This window comes from Ursus arctos, unplaced genomic scaffold (genome assembly GCF_023065955.2).
Source record: "Ursus arctos isolate Adak ecotype North America unplaced genomic scaffold, UrsArc2.0 scaffold_26, whole genome shotgun sequence".
NCBI classification, from domain to species: domain Eukaryota; kingdom Metazoa; phylum Chordata; class Mammalia; order Carnivora; family Ursidae; genus Ursus; species Ursus arctos.
Window position 1 is genome coordinate 14,981 of NW_026622941.1, and position 12,437 is coordinate 27,417.

The following is a 12,437-nucleotide window of genomic DNA, read 5'->3' on the forward strand; positions in this document are numbered from 1 at the left end:
GCGCTGGACTCACCGTGCCCCCCCACTGCCACCTGGGACAGTAGGGGCGCCGCCGGTCATTCAGGGCGGGAGAATGGGCAGGGCCGTCTGAGCCCCCAGCGACCATCGAATGCCCCCTGCGCCAAAAAGCTAGGGCCCATTCTCCCTCTCCTCAGCGCCCTGCCCTCAGCCTGCCCCTCCGCTCACTGCACAGCCGGTGGATCGGGCCTGCCGGCCTCCTGGGTGCTAACCCTAACCCTATGTCAGCCCCCGAGGGGCCCCTCCCAAGGGACATGGCGCGGCAAAGCCAGGGATTGGGGACCCCCGAGCCCCAGCGCCGGACTCACCCTGCCATCCCACCACCACCCGGGCCACTGGGGCGCCTCCGGTCATTCAGGACGGAGAACGGAAAGGGCCCTCCGAGGCCTGGCAACCAATCAAGGCCCCCCGCGCCAAAACGATTGGGCCCATGCTCCTGCTCGCCAGCGCCCTCACCTCAGCCCGCCCCTCCGTTCTTCGCACAGCCTTTGGATTGGGCCTGCCGGCTTCCTGGCGGGAAACACGAACCCTAGGTCGGCCCCCGAGGGGCCTCTCCCAAGGGGCCTGGCGCCGCAACGCCGGGGTTGGGGACATACGAGCCCCAGCACAGGATTCACCCTGGTGCCCGCAGCCACCCAGGCTGCTTGGGGCGCCACCGGACATTCAGTGTGGGAGAACGGGCAAGGCCCTACAAGCCCCCAGCGAATTTCGAAGGCTCCCCGTGCCAAAATGCTTGGGCCCACGCTCCCGCTCACCAGCAGCCCACCTCAGCCCGCCACTCCGCACACCGCACAGCTAGTGGATTGGGCCTGCTGGCAACCTGGGGGCTAACCCTAACCCTAGACGGCCCCCGATTGTCCCCTCCCAAGGGGCCTGGCGCCGCAACGTCGGGGATTGGAGACTCCCGAGTCTCAGCACTGGACTCACCCTACCGCCCCACTGCCACCCAGGCTGCTAGGGGCGCTGCCGGTCATTCAGGGCGGGAGAACAGGTAGGGCCCTCCGAGCCCCCGGCGACCTTCAAAGGCCGCCCGCGCCAAAACGCTTGGGCCCATGCTCCCGCTCGCCAGCGGCCTCACCTCGGCCTGACCCTCCACTCGCCGCACAGCCGGCAAATCGGGCCTGCCAGCCACCTGGGGGCTAACCCTAACCCTAGGTCGGCCCCCGAGTTGCCCCTCTCACGGGGCCTGGCGCCCCAAAGCCAGGGATTGGGGACATCCAAGCCCCAGTGCAAGACTCACCCTGCCACCCTGCCAACACCCAGGCGGCTAGGGACGCCGCCGGTCATTCAGGGCGGTAGAACGGGTAGGGACCTCCGAAGCCCCGGCGACCATCGAAAGCCCCCAGCGCGAAAATGCTTGGGCCCATGCTCCCGCTCGCCAGTGCCCTCACCTTGGCCTGACCTTCCGCTCACTGCACAGCTGGCAGATAGGGCCTGCCAGCCTCCTGTTGGCTAACCCTAACCCTAGTTCGGCCCCCTAGGGCCCCCTTCCAATGGGCCTGGCGCCGCAACGCTGGGGATTGTGGACCCCAGAGCTTCAGTGCCAGACTCACTCTGCCACCCCACCGCAACCCGGGCCGCTATGGGCGCCACCGGTAATTCAGGGCGAAAGAACCGGCAGGGCGCTCTGAGCCACCTGTGACCTTTGAAGGCACCCCTTGCCAAAACACTTGGGCCCACGCTCCTGCTCGCCAGTGCCCTCACTTCTGCCCATCCCTCCACTTGCTGCACAGCTGGCAGATCGGGCCTGCTGGCCTCCTTGGGGCAAACCCTAACCCTAGGTCGGCCCAGAGTGGCCCCTCTCAAAGGCAGTGGCACCGCAACGACAGGGGTTGGGGACCCCCGAGCCCCAGTACCGGACTCACACTGCTGCCCCGCCGCCACCCGGGCTGATAGGGACGCCGCCGGTCATTCAGTGCAGGAGAGCAGGCAGGGACATCCAAGCTCCCAGAGACCTTCGAACGCCCCTGCACCAAAATGCTTGGGCCCACGCTCCCGCTCCCCAGCGCCCTCACCTCGGCCCGCCCCTCCTCTCACTGCACAGCTGGCGCATCGGGCCTGCCGGCCTCCTGGGGGCTAACCCTAACCCTAGGTCGGCCCTCGAGGGCCCCCTCCCAAGGGAACTGGCACCACAACGCCAGGGGTTTGGGACCCCCGAGCCCCAGCGCCAACTCACCCTGCTGCCCCGCAGCCACCCGGGCCGCTAGGGTCGCCGCCGGTCATTCAGGGCTAGAGAACTGGCCCCTTGGGAGGGGTTGCATTTTGGTGAGGGCGCTGTCCAGCGGGAACGTAGGCCGAATAGTTTTGGCGCAAAGGGCCTTCAAAGGTCATCGGGCGCTCGGAGGTCCCTGCCAGTGTTCCCTCCTTGAATGACCGGCTGCCCCCCTAGCGGCCCGGGCAGCAGCGGCGGGGTGGCAGGGTGAGTCCGGCGCTGGGGCTAGTGTGTCCACAATCCCCGGCGTTGCGGCGCTAGGCCCGTTGGAAAGGGCCCCTCAGGGGCCGTCCTACTTTTAGGGTTACCCACCATCAGGCCGGCAGGCCCGATCGGCCGGCTGTGCGGCGAGCAGAGGGGCGGGTCGAGGTGAGGGCCCTGGCGAGAGTGAGCGTGGGCCCAAGCGTTTTGGTGCAAGGGGCCTTCGAAGGTCGCTGGGGGTTCGGAGGGTCCTGCCCGTTCTCCCGCTCTGAACAATCAGCGGCACCCCTCGCGGCCCTGGTGGCGGAGGGGTGGCAGGGTGAGTCCGGCACTGGGGCTCAGGAGTCCCCTATCCCAACTTTGAGAAGCCAGGCCCCTTGGGAGGGGTCCATCGGGGGCCGACCTAAAGTTAGGGTTAGCACCCTGGAAGCCCTCAGGCCCTATCTGCCGGCAGTGCAGTAAGCGGAGGGCCAGACCGAGGTGAGGACGCTGACGAGCGGGAGCGTGGACCCAAGCGTTTTGGCATGGGGGGCCTTCGAAAGTCCCCGGGGGTTCGGAGGGACCAGCACTTTCCCCCACTCTAAATGAACGGCGGTGCCCCTAGCGGCCCAGGTGGCTGCGGGGTGGCAAGGTGAGTCCGGCACTGGGGCTCGGCGGTAAAAAATCCCCAAGGTTGCAGCGCCAGGTCCCTTGGGAGGGGCCCCTCGGGGGCTGACCCAGGGTTAGGGTTAGCCCACAGAATGCCGGCAGTCGCTATCGGCTGGCTGTGCAGCGAACGGAGGGGCGGGCTGAGGTCAGGGTGCTGGCGAGCCGGAGCGTGGGCCCAAGCGTTTTGGTGCGGGGGGCCTTCGAAGTTCTCCGGGGTTTGGAAGGCCCTGCCCGTCTCCTACACTGAACGACCGGCGGCGCCCCTAGCGGCCCGGGTTTCGGTCGGGCTTCAGGTTGAGTCTGGCGCTGGGCCTCGGGGGTCCCCAATCCCCGGTGTTGCCGCGCCAGGCCCCTTGGAAGGGGGCCATTGAGGGCCGACTTAGGGTTAGGGTTATCCCATAGGAGGCCGGAAGGCCATATCTGCCAGCTGTGGGGTGAGCGGAGGGGTAGGCCGAGGTGAGGGCGCTGGCGAGCGGGACCTGGGCCCAATCATTTTGGCATGGTGGGCCTTCGAAGGTCGCTGGGGCTCGGAGGGCCCTGCCCTTTCCACCGCCCTGAATGACCGGGGGTGCCCCTAGCGGCCCAGGTGGCGGCGGGGCGGCAGGGTGATTCCGGCGCTGGGGCTCGGGGGTCCCCAATCCCCGGCGTTGGGGTGCCAGGCCCCTTGGTAGGGGCCCCTCAGTGGCCGACCTAGGGTTAGGGTTATTCCCCAGGTGGCCGGTAGGCCCTATCCGCCGGCTGTGCGGCGAGCGGTGGGGCGGGCCGAGGTGAGGGCACTAGTGAGCGGGAGCGTGGGCCCATCGTTTTGGGGCAGGAGGTGTTCGAAGGTCCATGGATGCTCGGAGGGCCCTGCCCGTTCTCACACCCTGAATGAGCAGTGGCGTCCCTAGCGGCCTGGGTGGCAATGGGCGCCTAGTGAGTCCTGCACTGGGTTTCAGGTGTCCCCAATCCCCAGCGTTGCAGCACCAGGCCCCTTTGGCGGAGCCCCTCGGGATCCGACCTAGGGTAGTGTTAGCCCCCAGCAGGCCGGCAGGCCCAATCTGCCAGCTGTGCGGCGTGCGAAAGTGTGGACCGAGGTGAGGGCGCTGGCGAGCGGGAGTGTGGGCCCAAGTGTTTGGCGCGGGGGGCCTTTGAAGATCGCCGGTGGCTCGGAGGGCCCTGCCAGTACTCCCACCCTGAATGACCGGTTGCGCCCCTAGAGGCCTGGGTGGTGGCGGGGCGGCGGGGTGAGTCCGGCGCTGGGCCTCAGGGGTCCCCAATCCCTGGCGTTGCAGCACCACGCCCCTTGGGAGGGGCCCCTCGGGGGCTGACCTAGGGTTAGGGTTAGCCCCCAGGAGGCCGACAGGCCCGATATGCGGGCTGTGCGACAAGTGGAGGGGCGGTCCGAGGTGAGGGCGCTGGTGAGCGGGATTGTGGGCCCTAGTGTTTTGGCGCCGGGGGCCTTCGAAGGTCACCAGGGGCTCTGAGGGCCTTGCCCATTCTCCCGCCCTGAATGACCGGCGGAGTCCCTAGCGGCCCAGGTGGCAGCAAGGCAGAAGGGTGAGTCTGGCGCTGGGGCTCGGTGGTCCCCAATCCCCGGTGTTGCATCTCCAGGTCCCTTGTGATGGGCCTATTCGGAGCCGACCTAGGGTTAGGGTTAGCCCACAGGAGGCCGGCAGGCCCGATCCGCCGGCTGTGCGGCGAGTGGTGGGCGGGCCGAGGTGAAGGCGCTGGGAACGGGAGCGTGGGCTGAAGCATTTTGGCGTGGGGTGCCTTTGAATGTGGCTGGGGCTCGGAGGGCCCTGCCCGTTCTCCCGCCCTGAATGACGGTGGTGCCCCTAGCGGACCGGAGAGTCCGGCGCTGGGGCTAGGGCGTCCCCAATCCCGGCGTTGCAGCGACAGGCCCCTTGGGAGGGGCCCCTCAGCCCCCGAGGGGTTAGGGTTAGCCTGCAGGAGGCTGGCTGGCCCTATCCGACGGCTGTGTGGTGAGCCGTGGGTGGGCTGAGGTGAAGGCACTGGCGAACGGGAGTGTGGGCCCAAGCCTTTTGGCACGGGGAGCCTTCGATTGTTGCCGGGTGCTCGGAGGGCCCTGCCCGGTCTCCCACCCTGAATGATTGACGCCACCCGTAGCGGCCCGGTGGCAGCGGGTCGGATGGGTGAGTCCGGCGCTGGGGCTCGGTGGTCCCCAATCCCCGGTGTTCCGGCTCCAGGCCCCTTGGAATGGGCCTATCCGGGGCCGACCTAGGGTTAGGGTTAGTCCGCAGGACGCCGGGAGGCCCGATCCACCGGCTGCACGGCCGTTGGGGTGCCAGGCCCCTGGGTTATTCCCCAGGTGGCCAGCAGGCCCTCTCCGCCGGCTGTGCGGCGAGCGGTGGGGCGGGCCGAGGTGAGGGCGCTGGCGAGCGGGAGCGTGGGCCCAAGCGTTTTGGTGCAGGATGCCTTCGAATGTGGCCCTGTCTCAGAGGGCCCTGCCGTTCTCCCGCCCTGAACGACCGATGGTGCCCCTAGCAGCCCGGGTGGCAGTGGGGCGGCAGGGTCAGTCCAGTGCTGGGGCTCGGGGGTCCCCAATCCCCGGTGTTGGGGCGCCAAGGCCCTAGGGAAGGGCCCCTCAGGCGTCAACATAGGGTTAGGTTTAGCCCCCAGGCGGCCGACTGGCTTGATATGCCGGCTGGGGACGAGCTGCGGGGCGGGCCGAGGTGAGCGCTCTGGATAGCGGGAGCGTGGGCCCAAGCGTTTTGGCGTGGGGTGCCTTCGAATGTGGCCGGGTCACGGAGGACCCTGCCCTTTCTCCCACCCTGAATGACTGGCGGTGCCCCTAGCAGCCCGGGTGGCGGTGGGGCGGCAGGGTGTGTCCAGAACTGAGGCTCTGTGTCTCCAATCCCCGGCGTTGTGGTGCCAGGCTCCTTGGTAGGGGACCCTCGGGGGCCGACCTAGGGATAGGATTATTCCCCAGGTGGCCAGCAGGCCCTATCCGCCGGCTGTGCGGGGAGCAGAAAGCCAAACCAAGGTGAGGGCGCTGGCGAGCGCGAGCGTGGTCCAACCATTTTGGCTCGGGGGGGGGGGGCCTTCAAACGTCGCCTAGGGCTCGGAGGGCCCTGCCCATTCTACAGTCCTGAATGACCGGAGGCGCCCCTAGTGGCCCGGAGGGAGACGGGGCGACAGGGTGAGTCCAGCGCTGGGGCTCGGGGGTCCCAAATCCCCGGCGTTGTGGCGCCAGGCCCCTTGGGAGGGGCCCCTCGGTGGCCGACCTAGGGTAAGGGTTAGCCCGCAGGAGGCCGGTAGGCCCGATCCGCCGACTGTGCGGCTAGCGGTGGGCCGGCTGAGGTGAGGGCATTGGTGAGCGGGAACGTTGGCTCCAGCGTTTTGGCGCGGGGTGCCTTCGAATGTGGCCGGGTCTCCGAGGGCCCTGCCCATTCTCCCGCCTTGAACAAGCGCCTGCGCCCCTAGCTGCCCGGTGAGGGATGGCAGGGTGAGTTCAGCGCTGGGACTCTGGGGTCCCCATGCCTGGAGTTGCAGCGCCAGGCCCCTAGGGTGGGGCCCCTTGGGGGCCCACCTGGGTTAGGGTAAGCCCCCAGGGGGCTGGCAGGCCCGATCCGCCGGCTGTGGGGTGAGCGAAAGGGTGGACCGAGGTGAGGGCGCTGGCGAGCAGGAGAGTAGGCCGAAGCATTTTGGCGCGGGGGGCCTTCGAAGGTCGCTGGCGGCTGGGATGGTCCTGCCCTTACTCCCACCCTGAATGACCGGTGGCGCCCCTAGAGGCCCAGGTGGTGGCAGGGCGGTAGGGTGAGTCTGGCGCTGGTCCTCGTGGGTGCCCAATTCCCAGTGTTGTGGCGCCAGGCCCCTTGAGAGGGGCCCCTCGGGGGCCCACGTAGGGTTAGGGTTAGCCCCCAGGAGGCCGGCAGGTCCGATATGCCTTCTGTGAGACAAGCGGAGGGGTGGGCCGAGGTGAGGGCTCTGGCGAGTGGGAGAGTGGGCCCAAGCGTTTTTGCGCAGGGGGCCTTTGAAGGTCTCCGGGGGCTTGGAGGGCCCTGCCCGTTCTCCCGCCCTGAACGACCGGCGGCAGCCCTCGAGACCCGGCTGGCAGCGGGGTGGAAGGGTGAGTTTGGCGCTTGGGCTCGGGGGTCCCCAATCCCCGGCGTTGCAGCGCCAGGCCCCTTGGGAGGGGCCCCTCAGAGGCCAACCTAGAATTAGTGTTAGCCCCCAGAAGGCCGGCAGGCCCGATCGGCTGGCTGTGCGATGAGCGAAGGGGTGGCTGAGGTGAGGGCCCTGGCAAGCGGGAGCGTGGGCCCAAGCCTTTTGGCGCGGGGGGACTTCGATCGTCGCTGGGGGCTCGGAGGGCCCTGCCGGGTCTACCGCCCTGAATGATCGACGCCACCCGTATTGGCCCGGGTGGCGGCGGGGCGGAAGGGTGAGTCCGGCGCTGGGGCTCGGTGGTCCCCAATCCCCGGTGTTGCAGCTCCAACCCCCTTGTGATTGGCCTATCTGGGGCCGACCTAGGGTTAGGGTTAGCCCACAGGAAGCCGGCAGGCCCGATCCGCCAGCTGTGCGGCCAGCGGTGGGTGGGCCGAAGTGAGGGGGCTGGCGAGCAGGAGCGTGGGCCCAAGCGTTTTGGCGCGGGGTGTCTTCGAATGTGTCTGGGTCTGGGAGGGACCTGCCCGTTCTCCCACCCTGAATGACTGCCGGTGCCCCTAGCGGCCCGGGTGGTGGTGGGGCGGCAGGGTGTGTCAGGAGCTGGGGCTCTGTGGTCCCCAATCCCCAGCGTTGGGGTGCCAGGCACCTTTTTAGTGGCCCCTCGGGGGCCGACATAGCATTAGGGTTATTCCCCAGGTGGCCGGCAGGCCCTATCCGCCACCTGTGCAGTGAGCGGTGGGGCGGGCTGAGGTGAGGGCTCTGGTGAGCGTGAGCGTGGGCCCAAGCGTTTTGGGGCAGGAGGCGTTCGAAGGTCCATGGATGCTCAGAGGGCCCTGCCCGTTCTCACACCCTGAATGAGCAGTGGCGTCCCTAGCGGCCCGGGTGGCATGGGGCACCAGGGTGAGTCCTGCGCTGGGTTTAAGGGGTCCCCAATCCCGGGCATTGTGGCGCCAGGCCCCTTGGGCGGGGCCCCTCAGATCCGACCTAGGGTTAGTGTTAGCCCCCAGCACACAGGCAGGCCCAATCTGCCGGCTGTGCGGCGTGCGAAAGGGCTGACCGAGGTGAGGGCGCATGCGGGTTGGGGCAGCCCTCGAGGCCCGGCTGGCAGCGGGGCGGAAGGGTGAGTTCGGCGCTTGGGCTCGGGGGTCCCCAATCCCCGGCGTTGCAGCGGGGGGTCGTGGGCCCAAGCATTTTGGCACTGGGTGCCTTCGAATGTGGCTGGGTCTCGGAGCGCCCTGACCTTTCTCCCGCCCTGAATGATCAGCGGCGCCCCTAGCGGCCCAGGTGGCGGCGGGGTGGCAGGGTGAGTCAGGCGCTGGGGATCAGGGGTCCCCAATCCTCAGAGTTGCGGTGCCATGCCCCTTGGGATGGGCCACTTGGGGGCCGACCTAGGGTTAACGTTAGCCCCCAGGAGGCCGCCAGGCCCGATCCGCCGGCTGTGCGGCGAGCGGAGTGACGAACCGAGGTGAGGGTGCTGGCAAGAGGGAGCGTGGACCCAAGCGTTTTGACCCAGGGGCCCTACGAAGGTCGCTGGGGGCTCGGAGCGCCCTGCCCGGTCTCCCGCCCTGAATGACTGGCTACGCCCCTAGTGGCCCGGGTGGCGGCGGGGCGGCAGGGTGAGTCTGGCGTTGGGGCTTGGGGCCCCAATCCCCGGTGTTGCGGCGCCAGGCCCCTTGGGAGGGGCCCCTTGGGGGCCGACCTAGGGTTAGGGTTAGCCCCCTGGAAGCCTGCAGGCCCAATCCACCGGATGTGCAACGAGCGGAGGGGTGGGCCAAGGTGAGGGCGCTGGTGAGCGGGAGCGTGGGCCCAAGCGTTTTGGCTTGGGGGGCCTTCAAAGGTCGCCTGGGGATCAAAGGGCCCTGCCCGTTCTCCAGTCCTGAATGACCAGCGGCACCCCTACCAGCCCGGAGGGATGCGGGGCGACAGGGTGAGTCTGGCGCTGGGGCTCAGGGGTCCCAATCCCCGGCGTTGCGGCCCCAGGCCCCTTGGGAGGGGCCCCCCGGGGGCCGACCTAGGGTTAGAGTTAGTACCCAGGTGGCTGGCAGGCCCGATCCACCGGCTGTGCAGGGAGTGGAGGTTCGGGCCGAGGTGAGGGCGCTGGCGAGCGGGAGCATGGGCCCAAGCGTTTTGGCGCGGAGGGCCTAAGAAGGTCGCCGGGGGCTTGGAGGGCCCTGCCTGGTCTCCCACCATGAATGACTGGCGCTGCCCCTACCGGCGCAGTTGGTGGCGGGGCGGCAGGGTGAGTCCGGGACTGGGGCTCGGTGGTCACCAATCCCCGGTGTTGCAGTGCCAGACCCCTTGGGATGGGCCTATCCGGGGCCGACCTAGGGTTAGGGTTAGCCCACATGAGGCCGGCAGGCCCGATCCGCCGGCTGTGCGGGGAGCAGGGGGCGGGCCGAGATGAGGGCGCTGGCGAGCGGGAGCATAGGCCCAAGCGTTTTGGTGCGTTGTGCCTTCGAATGTGGCCGGTCTGGGAGGGCCCTGCCCGTTCTCCCGCCCTGAATGACTGGTGGTGCCCCTAGCGGCAGGGGTGGCGGTCGGGCCGCAGGGTGTGTCCGGAGCTGGGGCTCGGGGGTCTCCAATTCCCAACGTTGCGGCGCCAGGTCTTTTGGGAGGGGCTCCTCTGGGGCTGACCTATGGTTAGGGTTAGCCCCAAGGAGGCCAGCAGGCCCCATCGGCTGGCTGTTTGGTGAGCAGTGTAGGGGGTCGTGGTGAGTGCTCGGGGTAGGGAGAGCATGGACCCAAGAGTTGTGGCCCCGGGGGGCCTTCGAAGGTTGCTGTGGGCTCAGGGGACCTGCCTCTTCTCCCGCCCTGAATGCTCTACATTGCCCCGAGGAGCCCGGGTGGTGGCACAGTGGCAGCCTGAGTCAGGCGTTGTGGCTCGGGGGTCCCCAATCGTAGGCACTGTGGCGCTAAGGCCCCTTGGGAGTGGGCCCCTTGGCAGCTGACCTAGGGTTGGGGTTAGCCCCCAGAAGGCTGGCAGGCCCGATATGCCAGCTGAGGGGCGAGTGGGGCAGTGGGCCAAGGTGAGGGCAAGGGGCAGGGGGAGCGTGAGCCCAAGCGTTGTGGCATAGGGGTCTTCAAAAGTGGCAGGGGTCTTGGGGCCTCTTTTGATTCTCTGGCCCTGAATGCTCGGCGTCGCCCCTAGGGACTTGGGTGACCTTCTGGTAGTAGGCTGAGTGCCGCTGGGGCTCGGGATTCCCCAGTCCTATGCGGTGCTGCACCAGGCCCCTAGGAAAGAGCCCCTCAGTCTCCGACCAAAGTTTAGGGTTAGGCCCCAGGATCTCAACAAGCCCGATCTTCCATCTGAGTGGTGAGCAAGGCAGCTTGCCAAGGTGAAAGTGTGGGGGAGGAGGAGCATGGGCCCAAGCATTGTGGCTCGGGGGGCCGTCGAATTTTGCCGGGGGCTCGGGGGTCCCTGCCCATTCTCCTGCCCTGAATGCTGGGCAGCACCCCGAGGGCCCCAGGGGGGCTGCGAAGTGGCAGGCTGAGTCCCACACTTGGGCTCAGGGGTCCCCAATCCCTGGCACTGCACTCCAGGCCCCTGGGGAGGCTCCCCTTGGCGGCCAATCTAGGGTTAGGGTTAGGCCCCAGGAGCCCAGCAGGCCTGATCCGCTGGCTGTGCGGCGATTGGAGCGGTGGGTGGAGGGGATGACGCGGGGTAGTGGTAGCGTGGTCCCAAGTGTTGTGACGCTGGGGGCCGTCGAAGTCGCTGGGGGCTCGTGGGCCCTGACGGTTCTCCTGAATGTTCGTCTGAACGCTGAGTCCTGAATGCTCGGCGGCGCCCCGAGGGGACCGGTTGGCTGCAGGTGGGCAGGCTGAGTCCAGCGCTGGGGTCAGTGGTCCCCTATCCCCGGCGCTGTGGCTCCAGGCCCCTGGGGAGGGACCCCTAGTCGACTGACCTAGGGTTAGGGTTAGGCCTCAGGAGCCTGACAGGCCCGATCCACCAGCTGTGCAGGGAGCAGAGCAGCGGGCTGAGCTGAGTACGTGGGGGAGGGGGAGCGTGGCCCCCAGTGTTGGGGCACAGGGGGCCTTCAAATGTCCCTGGTTTTTTTTCTCCTTCTGTAAAGCTCTGGATTTGGACTGCTCACACTTGCTTTCAGATTTTATCATCTACATTGAGAAGAGTTGCCCTGGAATTCCTTTCCCTATCACGGGTTGCTGGGATGGCATCAAGATCCTCCTGATCCACTGAGAGCAGTGTGGTGTATTCCCTTCGTGTGTTCTCTGTATGAGTATGGACAAAATTGACATTCAGAAACAGTCCACTTTTCTGAATTTAGAAGCTATTTAAGGAAGCCAGTTTCATTGAAAAATCAAAATTAACTAATATGGAAAACCTAGAATTTTCATCTGAAACTGTGGACAAATTGGAGTGTGGAAATGAAAAGAAAAATTTAAAAAAGAAACAAATTTCTCTAAAAGTGAGGCAGCCAACTTGAGAGAAGGAATTCAGAAAATTGACACGAACATACCTGTAGAAAAACAGTTCAAATTTCCCATCCTGGGGAGCTTCACACCTGTTAACCAAACTGCAAGGGCTGGGCTCACAGAGTGACGGTTGAAATGGAAGGGAAGGTGTGCATCACCATCAGGTTGCCGTGGCGATGGCTCATGCTAGAACCTTCAGAGCCCAAGGCAGCTCTGTACAGTGTGCATTGATAGAGGAAAGTGGGTCGGGGTTGGGTAGATGGATGATGGGTATGAAGGAGGACACAGATCAGCACTAAGTGTTGTATGTAAGTGATGAATGACCGAATTCTACTCCAGAAACCAATACTGTACTGTATGTTAACTAACTAACTAAGAAAAAAAAAAAAAAGGATACCCCTGGCAGGGACACATAGGAGACTTAAATTTTCTTTTTACATCTGCTATTCTATAAAACTTTTATTAGTAAAACACTGTTTAAAAAAGTCTTTCCTGGGTTTCCTGGGTGGCTTAGTGGGTTAAGCATCTGCCTTCAGCTCAAGTCAGGCTTCTGGACTCCAGGGATCAAACCCAGCATCAAGCTCCCCACTCAGTGGGGAGTCTGCATCTCCCTCTGCCCCTCACTGCACTCGTGCACTCTGTCTTGTTCTCTTTTGCTCTCTCAAATAAATAAGATCCCCAGGATGTCCCTGTTTTCCTTCCAAGGAGCCCGTTGAAGCCAAGAGTGACACTAATGTCTCAGGGGAGGACTGCCTGAGCCACAAGCTAAGTATGCAAACATATCTTCCTCATTTTCCAATAAATTTCATTACTTTGGATT